Source organism: Onychomys torridus, chromosome 8, assembly GCF_903995425.1.
Source record: "Onychomys torridus chromosome 8, mOncTor1.1, whole genome shotgun sequence".
In the NCBI taxonomy this organism is placed as follows: Eukaryota; Metazoa; Chordata; class Mammalia; order Rodentia; family Cricetidae; genus Onychomys; species Onychomys torridus.
Window position 1 is genome coordinate 7526303 of NC_050450.1, and position 11851 is coordinate 7538153.

An 11851-nucleotide genomic window follows, 5' to 3' on the forward strand; every position below is an offset into this window, starting at 1 on the left:
GCAAAATTGAAATTGTTTAATAGGCTTTTTATCCCTTTCAATGTATCAAAAATCACTTCTTTGTACCTTTTTTGAGAAATACATTTATTAATGATTACAAATTATTAGGATTAATTTAACAGTTTCTTACTTTTGATAAATATTTGGATTCTTCTGACTCTTACAATTTAGGCAAACTCAGATGTGGCAAGCAGGCTACAGAGTAGGAAGACCTCCCTAGGACAGCAGACTCTTGCTGTCTGTTATGGCTTCACAACCACGGCATATTTTAAATATCCAGTGCCGTGCACACCGTGATTATGTAATAGGTGAGTGAATGAGCCAACGAATAAAGCGAGGCACTGCAACCCTGGTGTTTAACAGGGCAGTTGATGCGTAGTCAGTGAACTCCAAAGAATACATTAAAAAATACTTAGCCACAGCTGGGATATGCCAGGAGGCTGGTTCTAAAACATAATTTACTTCTTCCTGGTGCAAGAAGCCAGGCTCTATTGCCTAGAAATACTTCACAAAGTGAGGGCTAACATCATAATTTGCTCTCAGTATGGTTTCAGGAAATTAATTGTTCCATTTCTTAAGACCCTTTTCTGTGCAATAATTAAAGAAAAAAACCCTCTACCACAGCAATCATCTATAATTACTAATGAAAACAGGTGTCTCAAATGCCTTTTCAAATTGAGACATGAATGGTTCATTATCGTCACAGGCACTACCAATATCCAATTTTCAATGAGATATTGGGATCCAACATAAGGTGGAGGATGGTTGGGGAGAACAAAGGGAACAGGCACTTCCTGGATCCTGCTCATTAGAGGAAGCTTGGCAGAGGGCAGGCACTCCGATAAGAAGCAGGGAGCTGCTTGAGAAGGCAGCATTCAGTGTGGCTGAGAAAAGTACGAGGCAGAGCAGTGTAGAGGGCAAAAATCTCGCACTGCAATGCCTTTCTTGGAGTGAGATTAATGCAGTCAAGCTGTTGTCTCTAAGCTTTGTCTCTCTGTTGAGTAATTGAGAAAGAACTGAAGTTATTAGCTTCAGAACTTCTGTATGTGCCATTCAAGGCCATTGGGAAACAACTGAATAAGTGGATGGGAAGGTGTTAGCGGTGCCCAGCTTGTGCCTGGTGGTCAAGATTAATGAGGCCCCTTTCCAGCCTGTCAAATCATCTTCCCACACTATATCTTCATTGATAAAAGTGCCCTATATTTCCCTCATAGTTTTTCTCAGTTCTTAATTTCCATGAACTTGCAATAATAGAACAGGGTTGTTGTTGTTTATTTCTGCTCTTTTTGGGGGCCTGCTACCCAGATCCCAAATAAATCACACACAGAGGCTTACATTTAATTGTAAATGCCCAACCTTTGCTTGACTTAGTCTTTAGCCAGCTTTCCTTAACTTAAATTATTCTGTTTACCTTTTGCCTCTCAGCTTTCTTATTCTCTTACTTCTGTAAATCTTACTCTTATTCCAAGGCTTAACTTCAGAATGGAAGTCAGGCAATGTATTGCATTGGGAGAGATGTTATGCCTTTGTTTCCATAGGAAATGAAAAGCTATGGAAATTAATAAGGATCAGATTTGATCAGGAGAAATCTCCTGAAAATTGTCACTACAGACATGAAGGAAGAGACTAAGAAAAACTACAAGACAGGTAGCATATATGCTGATCCCTTTATCTGGGAACAGTTCTGTGACTGGATGAGAGACATGATTAATCTTGTTGGCTATGGAGTCCTCATGACTTATTATTATATGCCATTCTTTCATATGGCATGGATGAATATTGCACTTTGGCTATTTAGTCCAAATGGACTTATAAGGTTGACAGATGCCTTTCATATGTTCAAATGTGGAACAGAAAATCATCTTTAGATGACTTGTGTACACCCCACATTCTGTACTTGTGTTAATGCAGATATGTATGTTACCTTTAAAAGTTTGTGTGTTTTCAGAAAAAAAGGACTAGCACCAATGAAGACTAGACAAGTAGCTTAGGTGATCTAGCCTCACAAAATGCCTCCATTGCTGTTTGCTCAAGAATCTGCTCAGAACAACTTCAAAGTGGCTAGCTAAGATGGTCCAACCTAATAGACAACTCCAGCCAGGACTTCAGATAAGACCTACACTTTCCCATCACACAGAGACTGGACAACAAATGTTACAGTGAGCTGTCCCAGAACTTGACAATTATCCCAATTTTTTCAGGGTCCACTAAAGATATCATCATCCCCGGACATCAAGAAGTAATTTTAAGAACATTATGGCCTTTTCCTAAAAGGGGGTGGTGGTTTTTGGTCATTCAGTGATTATGTATGTTTCTCTTTATTTATGGGTGTTGCTTGCAAGTTGTTACCAGTCATGTCAGGAAGAAAACTAAGCAAAGGAGATTAGATCCAGAGATCTCTTTCTGAAGAGAAAAAAGGGGGATATAGGAATGATAGGATACAAGGGCAGATTATTGAATCTACTTTTAAACTAAAAAGCAACTACTTAAATATTTTAAATTGGTATGGATTTTTATATATTGATACAAATGTAAGGTTATTTTTGTTGTAACATACTGTATTGTACCTATGCAGCTCATTTAGAAATGTAATGTAAAATTCTAGTCCTTGAAAACTATTATTACAAACTGTTTAGGATAATTAAGAAATGTGGGTTAGTAGTTTGTCATCTATAACAATCAAACTTATAGTTATATTAGGTATGTTTTCCAGGTTAAACTATTTTAGACAGATAGGTGGTCTTCAAACACTTCAGAGATCCACAGAATATGGCTTTTTTTTTTTTTTTTTGGTTTTTCAAGACAGGGTTTCTCTGTAATTTTGGTGCCTTTCCTGGATTTCGCTCTATAGACCAGGCTGGCCTCAAACTCACAAAGATCTGCCTGGCTCTGCCTCCTGAGTGCTGGGATTAAAGGTGTGTGCCACCACCGGCTGGCTAGAATATGACATTTAAGATATTTTAAGGCTTTTCATGACAGTGAAATACTTCTGCTCCTGGCAGCACCAATCTAAAGAAGATGGTAGGCATTGAAGAACTTCCTTATAGAGTTTGCTTTCAATGTGGTAAGCTAGCCAATGGGCAAGAAATGTCTCTTACCTTGACTGCTGACAGTATGCTGTCCAAATTGCACAGGCAGGAAACAGAGGAAATGGATGCCAACCTTTACCAAGGTAGGCCAGTCCTTCAAAATTCCTGCTTCATAGAAAAGTCTGTCAGATAATCTAGATCTACAGGCTGAAGATGGATGTCCCAATGCTGCAAGAGGAAACTTGGGTAACTGTCCAGGCAGCCAGATGTCTGTGTTATTTTTATAGTTTTGGAAGTTTCTTGCTTTTCACTCTCTGTTTACTCAGGTAATATTTTATCCTTCTCAGGTCTCTGATTGTGTTGATGACTAGATAGTTATAGTTTTACAGTTTTCCTTGTTACTAACTTCAGAAAAGAAACTCACAGAGTAAATGTAAAGTTTATGAGGTTAAGAGACATACAAGTTTAAGTTGTTTATCTAAAAAAATGTTTTAAGGCCTAAAAAGGTATTTTTAGGTTGGTAATACAAGTTATGATTGAAAGTGATTTAGGACCCACCAAGATAGGATGGATTATAATAGAGTACTTTCTCCAAAGTTGCCAAATACAAATGGACTGGACATTGTGAATGTAATTTTTATCTGATAATTGTTCTTATTGTATATAGTTTTACTGTGTTAGAGTTAAAACCTTTCCTTTTTATTTAGACAAAAAAGGGGGAAATGTTGTTGGGTATCTGATCACACTGTGTATAGATATGCCACTGTTTAACCTCACCTACCTAAGGCACATTCTGCTTGGTGTAATAAAGAGCTGAATAGCCAATAGCTAATCAGGAGAGGATAGATGGGACTTCCAGGCAGAGATAGGAACTGTTGGAAGAATCTGAGAGGCAGGGGATTCACCAGCCAGATATGGAGGAAGTCAGATATATGGTACCAAGGAGAGGTAGTGAGACATATGGCAGAAGATAGATTAATATAAATAGGTTAATTTAAGTTTTGTTTGTTTGGTTTTTTGAGACAGAGTTTTTCTGTGTATAGTCCTGGCTGTACTAGAACCCGCTTTGTAGACCAGGCTGGCCTCAAACTCACAGAGATTTGTCTGCCTCTGTCTCCTGAGTTCTGGGAATAAAGGTGTGCACCACTACCATCTGTCAAATAATTTAAGTTTTAAGAGCTAGTTGTAAACAAGTGTAAGCTAAGGCCAAGCTTTCATAATTAATAAAAAGTCTCCTTGACATTATTTTGGAGCTGGCAGCTGGAATAAAGTCTGACTACATTAGTGTTTGAGTCAGAGCCTCTTCCTGAATCTGGAGCTCATTGATTTGGTTAGATGGCTGGCCCATGAACTTTAGGGATCTGCCTGTCTCTGCCATCTGAATTCTGGAGTAACAGACCTATACTGCTACATCTGACTTTTAAGAGGACGCTGGGGACTTGAACTCAGGTCCTCTTGTTTGTATGGCAGGCACTTGCCAATTGTGCCATCTTCATAGCCTCTTGTTTATAAAGCACTGGCTTATAGTTCTATTTTTCTTCAGTTTCTCCATCAAGATTTGAGTTCTTCTGGATCCAGAAGCATGTTTATGAGAAACCAAACCAAAGGGAAATTTTGTTTTTGTCCATCCATTTATTTATCCTCTTCTCTAGCAGGTGAGCTTGACAAATTTACATTTGCAGAACCCTCCTCTGGCTTCCATTTTAAGATACGGGCTAAGACACAAGGCAAGCATTTGAGTTTGAATTTCAGAAAAAGGATGAATCAGTTTTTAGTTCACTCTGTATCATATTTCTATCTGCTCTTGGACAACCTTAATACTGTGGTGCATGTGCACTCCAAGACCTGTCAATCATGGAACCAATGCCTTTGGCTCAGTCTGTGTGTACCAGAAATTGGAAGCCTACCCAAGCCAGGTCAATCATAGAATTCCCTGTGCAATTCTCTATTCAGTGTGGGAGGAACGGTATTGCTTTTCATGTTACTAAGCTGAAAGACTGGTAGTGACCAGGGACAACAGTTTCTCCTTTCACTTGGATAAAGGTTGTCTGTGGAAGATGACGATAAGGCCACCCCTTCAGAAAGCAAAGAGAGGGAGAAGGAGAGAGCACACTCACATCCTCAGTGATGTCCCTGGATCCACTCCTACATGGAAGCAGGCCTATCTTTAACTTGCCAGAGCCAGCAGCCAGTGCATCTGTCTTTTGCATTTTTTTCCTTTGAGCTAATTTGAGTTGCAACCAATAAATAAAGCATATCTGGCACTCATTCACTCCACTGTGTTTCTCTGTCACTTGACACTTACCATCTACAAGATGTGTGCCAAGAGAAATTGCATTAGCTTAGCCCTGGCCCTGAAGGTGCCTCTCATCATTGCCTTGAGCTTCATTATACAACAAACTCATGGGGCCAGTACTTTCTCTGGGATCCTTTCCTCCAACCCCAAGCTCCCCCATCTCATCACTGATGTGTTGCTGAATCATTGGCACCCGAGTTTAAACAGAGTCCCAAAGACTTCATGCACTTCAGCACAGACCCTAGAAAAACACATGAGAAGTGGTTTGCAAGCCTCCCCACTCCACCTCCTTCCTGCCCTGCCCAGTAGCTGTCAGTATAGTTAGGGGAGGCTCTTGCTCAGGGCGCTTTCTTCCCTTGAGGGCTTAGCACTGGATGAACCGTCTGACCACAGCAAGAGAAGAGAGTCATGGGGATTTTTTCCCTCCGTATTGTGGATGTGAGGCTCATTCTCCCAGTATAAGACCCTGTACATTTTGAAAGAAATGTATACTGGCTGACAGAGAAGGCCACTGACTCAAGTGAGATCTCAGGACGATGGTGCTTGATTTGCAAACATGAGAACATGGGTTGAATCCCACAGAACCCAAGTAAGGAAAAGCAGGGCGTGGTGGGTATTACAAGCACCTGTAATTTCAGTGTTGGGGAGTGGGTAGAGACAGGTGTGTTCCTGGCACTTTCTGGCTAGTCAGTGTATCCTACCTACAAAGGTCTAGTGGAATAAGAGACTTTGCCTCAAAAGCCAAAATAAACAACACTGAATAACAACACCCAAGATTGTCTTCTGGCCTTCATAACCACAGAACCATGTGGAGACATATCGAAACCACACATAAGCACACATATATACATGCAGACATTCACTAAGAACTGTGTTTATTGATGAGCTTATGTAACACTGTAGGGTTTTCTCCTCTCTCTCTCTCTCTCTCTCTCTCTCTCTCTCTCTCTCTCTCTGTGTGTGTGTGTGTGTGTGTGTGTGTGTGTGTGTGTGTGAAGAAAGAGAGAGTGAGAAAGATGTAGCAAAGAGAAAGGGAGGCGTTTGGTGCTGTTGTTTCCCCAGTGCCCCCCTTCCGTGTGTCATAAGATCCAGCTGTTGTGAGTTATTCATGAACTTTATTGTGGGTGTAAATCAGGAGTTTTTCACTACCATGAGACTTGGTCAAAAAATGCCTATAGGGAAACAAATTTTACTTAAGGATGGCAGTTTCTCAAACTCTCTTACTACATTGGAGTCTCTGGAGGTCCCCAACCCATCTGTGTGTGTTCTACAGTAGAAACTAAGTTTTGCTAGGATCCATTTCCTGTCCCCTCTTAAAATCAGGCCTAAATATTGACAGATGTTTTTAGATATTAGCACCATATTTGGATCCATGGTTATAACATGCGACCCAGCCAGCCAATCAGCAGCATCTAGCCTCCTGACTGTGGTGATGGATTCAGGGATGGCTGATCCAATCACAGGAATCTCCAGGTCTTTGGTAGAAACCTTGGACCACTGGGATTTTTCCATATCTCTGCAGACGGGCTGCTGCTATGAGGGAAGTCATTCTGCAGACACAGTGGCTAGAATCACAAGAAGTGGAACCTCAGTACTATAGTCTCGATGGTTGTGATCTTAGGAAACCACACCTGAAATATGCCCTCAGCCTGGACTTTTCTGTTGCACGAGGTGATAAATTCACTCCTGTTCACCTTAGAGCCAATCTGACTTTACTTTTTTACTATTTAGTGTGTATTAAGTCTCCACTGATGCACAGAGCTCCACTTTATTCTCCTGTGAACCTTTCACAGTGAGAACCACTACTTAAACTCAAGTCAGTCATACCAATTGGAATGACTGACTTTGTCTGAAGGCACAGCTGCCTCTTTCTCTTCTGGGAGTACCTCCTACTCATTCTGCAATCCAGCCTGTCAGTACTTATTGAACACTCACTTTGTTCTGAGCAAGGAGCCAGATGCTCAAAGACATCCCAATAACAGCAAAGATGGAGTTGGCCAGGTGCTTGTAGTAGAATGAAATGGAAGGGACTTTGAGTTTCTCTTCTTCCCAGTGCTGTGAGATCCTGGCTACTCAGCATGCCTCTCTTGAGTTTTGCTTCTCATCTGCAGTGTGAGGGCAATGGCTGACAATTCCCCATAATCCTCCCCATGGCTAACATTCTACATCTCTGTACATATAAGTCTGTTCAAACCATACAACTGCGGGCTTCCTTCTGTGACCAATAATGCTAAGCACCTACTATGCTCTCATTGCTGTAGACACAAGTAACAGAAGAGAGAGGGGCACATTTGGGGATGGCTTAGAACACATAATATCATTCTTATTGTTTGCAACTCTCATATGAGAAAATGACTTGCTGAGTTATTTGTATGCCTCAGATGAATACAAACAGTTGTATTTGTTGTTGTCATGGCATTTTATAGACCTAGAAAAACTGTGGGTCTTTATGCACAGGTTCTCACTGATGCTTAGCCATCTGATGCCTGCCCTCATGCTTCAACAATAGTGCTTCAAACAGGTGTTTTGTGGTCTGTTTGGAGCCATGTCTTTTAGACACATGTGGTGTGTGTGTGTGTGTGTGTGTGTGTATGTGTGTGTGTGTGTGTGTGTGTGTGTGTGTGTGTGTGTGTGTGTGTGTGTGTGTGTGTGAGAGAGAGAGAGAGAGAGAGAGAGAGAGAGAGAGAGAGAGAGAGAGAGATTGGTAAGTTTTCTTTTAAATCTATACCCAAGCATAGTGCTGAAAGCCATCTAATGTATTTATTTCCTTTTAAATTATGTGTCTCTGTGTGGGTATATGAATGCAGGTGCCCACAGATGGAGGCACTGAGTCCCTCTGGAGCTGGAGTTGTAGGTAGTTGTGAGCCACCAGACATGGGTGATGATGGTTCACCACAGAGCCATCTCTCCTGCCATCTGGCAAAGAAGCACACAATTCTGAATATGCTGCTCAGATATATGTTCTAGTGCCTTTGGCCATGGTCCAAAGCCTGTAAACCACACATATTGAATAATCCTTAAACAGAAACACATAAGATCCAAGGTGAGAGTTGATTGGCTGAGAACATTCTTGTGACCGGAGGCTGAACCGAACCATTCAGGGTTTACCTTTAATTTGCTAAAAGTAGTGGTTTGGAATTTGCTGACTGAGATCCTGTGGCCTCTTTTCTGATGATAACAAGAAGTGTCCATGCATTGTGTCAGATGTGGCCAGAGACTCACAGGGAAGCAAAGCAGAAGAGCCAGAAAGGCAGTCTGCACTTAAAAGCTCATAGGAAACAAGCAGGTTCCAGCAAAGAGTGAGAAAGAGGATCCTGAGGGATGGGTGCGACATTTGCTCTCAGAGCTGGTGTGGCCCCAGGAAAGTGAGCAGGGAGTGCACTGAGAGGTGATGAGGCTGAAGAAGTAGTGAGAGTCCTGACTGGAAGGGCTTTGTGGGTTCTGGGAAAGCATTGCTTTACCTTGAGTGAAATGTGAAATGAAAACTGGTGAATGGTTTTGACAGAAAAAGTTTATAGTCTGAGTCAGTGTGTGTGTGTGTGTGTGTGTGTGTGTGTGTGTGTGTGTGTACATGAGTATGCGTGAAGGAGCACATGTATGCACATGAGCGTGCAGGCCAGAGGGCAACTTCATGCATCACTTCACAGGATCATCTACTTCGGTGTGGTTGTCTTGTTTTTTGAGACTGGGTTTTTTCATGGGGGTCTGGAACTCACTGATTCAGCTATACTGGCAGCCACTAATACCTAGGGATCTTTTGCCCCACCTCCCCAACCTTGGGATTTCAAGTGCAAGCCACCACATCAGACTTCCTGGGTTCTAAGGATTGAAGTCTGGCCTGAACTCTACCTCCCCGACCTCCCAAGTCAGCCTTAATGGGGTTTCCAGTTGTGGATGGAGGGGTGAGAGTCAGGAGACAGATGAAAAGGAAGAGGATTAGTGAGTGGGCTGCTGTCATAACATGCAGGCTCAAGCTGATCTGAATTCCAAAAGAAAGCCTCAAACAGCTGCCATTAGCCTCCTCCCTCAACAGAGGATTCTGGGAATTTGAAAGGCTCTTTGTTATTGCAAAGTCCTTGAACTTGAGCAGTAAATTATCCTCAAAGTTACATGAGTGCACTTTGTGTGGTTCTGTCCCCAGTGCCCCATGCCCTGCTCCTTCTGAGAAGTGGCTATAAATAACACAACATTCTGCTCATCAGGCACCAGTCTTCTCTGGGTAATTTCACATCCAGCCTCTCCTCACGCCCAAGTTAATCTTGTTATAGCCTGCTCTATCTGGGTATCTTCTAATCATCATTTAACTGCAACACTCAAACATCCTGTTCATCACCAGGCTGAGCTCTCCTTAGTGGTCTCAAAGGAGTTTTGAGTTCAGATGAAATTCCAGCCAAATGTCTTTCTAGAAAAATCCATTGAACTGACATATGGGAATGTATTTTTATCTTCTTATCTGAATTCATCTTCATGGATGAATTATGTGCAACCCTGGTCCCATGTTGCTGACTCAAGAAGAAGGTAAAAAGTTTGTATTCTGGTTTCACTAAATCCTTATGGCTAGAGGTGTAAATAAATTTGTTGCAACTCTGAGGGTTTGGTCCTAGATTTTGGCACCAAAACATGAGTTTTACAACTCTGGTAAAGGGTATCCTGACCACTTGGGAGTCTGGCGACGGCTGGAACTTTGATGAGACAGCAGCCGGGGAGGGCAAGGTGGCTGCTTAGAACAGCTGACAGCTGGAGGGCAAGGAATCCTGGAAGCTGGGAGCTGCTTAGGACAGCTCTGTCCTAGAGGAGAAGGTTTTCTGACTGTTGGGGAGAGTCAGACCTGGGACTGCTTCAGCAGGGAAGGGCATCCTGACTATTCAGGAGAGTCAGGCAATACCTGGTGTGATGCGGCATGGTCTCCCCACAGGATACAGCAATCCTGCTCCTCTTCTGGAGAGCTGCTACAACTGGGCTTGTTCAGCTCCCACTTAAGAGGGATTCCTAGCAGAGTTCTGCTTCTTGGGCCTAAGATGTTGCTTCTTTTGCTTCACTCTGCAGAAGGGGAAACCCCTGCAGAAATGTAGCAATCTCTTCTGACTCTGGAGGAGATTTTTTTCAGCCCTCTCTTGCTCTGTCTGCTGAGGGACATTTCAGCAAGGATCTTCTGTTTGGCTCCTCCTTGCTCTGTCCACTGAGGGATGTCTCAGCAAGGATCTTCTCTACACCAGTGAATGAAGATCTTCACAGCCAAAACTCTTTTGAGAAAGAGATTTATTTGGGAAGGAGGAGTCCAGGAGAGTAGCTGCCTTTACCAGGGTGGCCAGAACAGGCCACAACTGACCAGGCAGGGTGGTTTATATAGGATATCTTAGGGACGGAGTAAACCAGTGATTAGTTAGGGTTTTTTCTTCCCCGGGGATTGGCCAGTTTTGTGGGTGAGGAACAGAGATGGCCCTGATTTCATAGCCAAACTGTGTTTCTTTTACTGGCCTTACTTGGCTTTTTGACACTAATTCTAAGGCCAGGGCACATTTTTTTTTTTTTTTTTTTCACTGACTCTGATTCTAGGGACCAAGAGTGTCTCTTTGGTACTGGTTTCAAAGTCAGGGCATGTTTCCTTGGTTCTGAGTTTGGGAATAAAGTGTTCATTTCTCTAGCTCAGGTCCCAGACCCAGGCTGTATTTCTTTCCCTGGTCCTGGGCCCCAGGACCAGGGTTCTACTGTCCTGCTCTGTAATTGGTTGGTTTCATAAGTCAGTTGGCCAGGAGCAGAGATGGCTCTGATTTGAGCCAAACTGTGTTTCTTTCACTGGCTTTATTTGGGCATCTTTACCTAGTTCTGGGCTCCAGGGACAAGGTGGGTTTCTTTAGCCAGCCCCTTTTCCCTACAAGAGGATTGGAGAAGGATCCGTTGAGCACATATGTATTCATTTATTTATTATTAATACTTATTGAATAACTACTATGTGCCAGCCATTGTTTCATGTACTGAGAAAGAGTTGAATACCAAGTGATAGACTCCCAAGACAGACATACACTGATCACTTACATGACAAGTGGGATGATATACTGGTTGAGATACACACTCTGGAACCTGGCTTTATTCAAATGTTTTCCTGGTGTCCAGAGGTTGTGTGACTTTAGAGAAGTCATTTAACCACCCACTCTGGCAGGGTCCTGATCAGTAAAAGAGATAATGAAAGCACCCAGTTACAATGCATCTAGTTAAACACCAGCAGTTTGTATGTGTGATTTGGGTCTGGTTGAAGTGCTTGGTGAGTGCAGTGAATGCTCACATATGCCAAGTAGACACAAAGGAGGACCTGACTGTAAAGGGGCCTGGCCAGACACAGTGAGCCTCCATCAAGACCTCTGCAAAAACTCGAGAAATGATTGCATTCCTCTTAGTTCTTGGAAGAAGTGAAAAACATGAGAACCAGGAGTGCTGGGCTGCTTCTCACTCATGAGCTCATCGACAGAGGTCTGAACCTAGAGAAAGAGACTGAACCCAGCTAGATGCGATTGTACTTTGACTAATT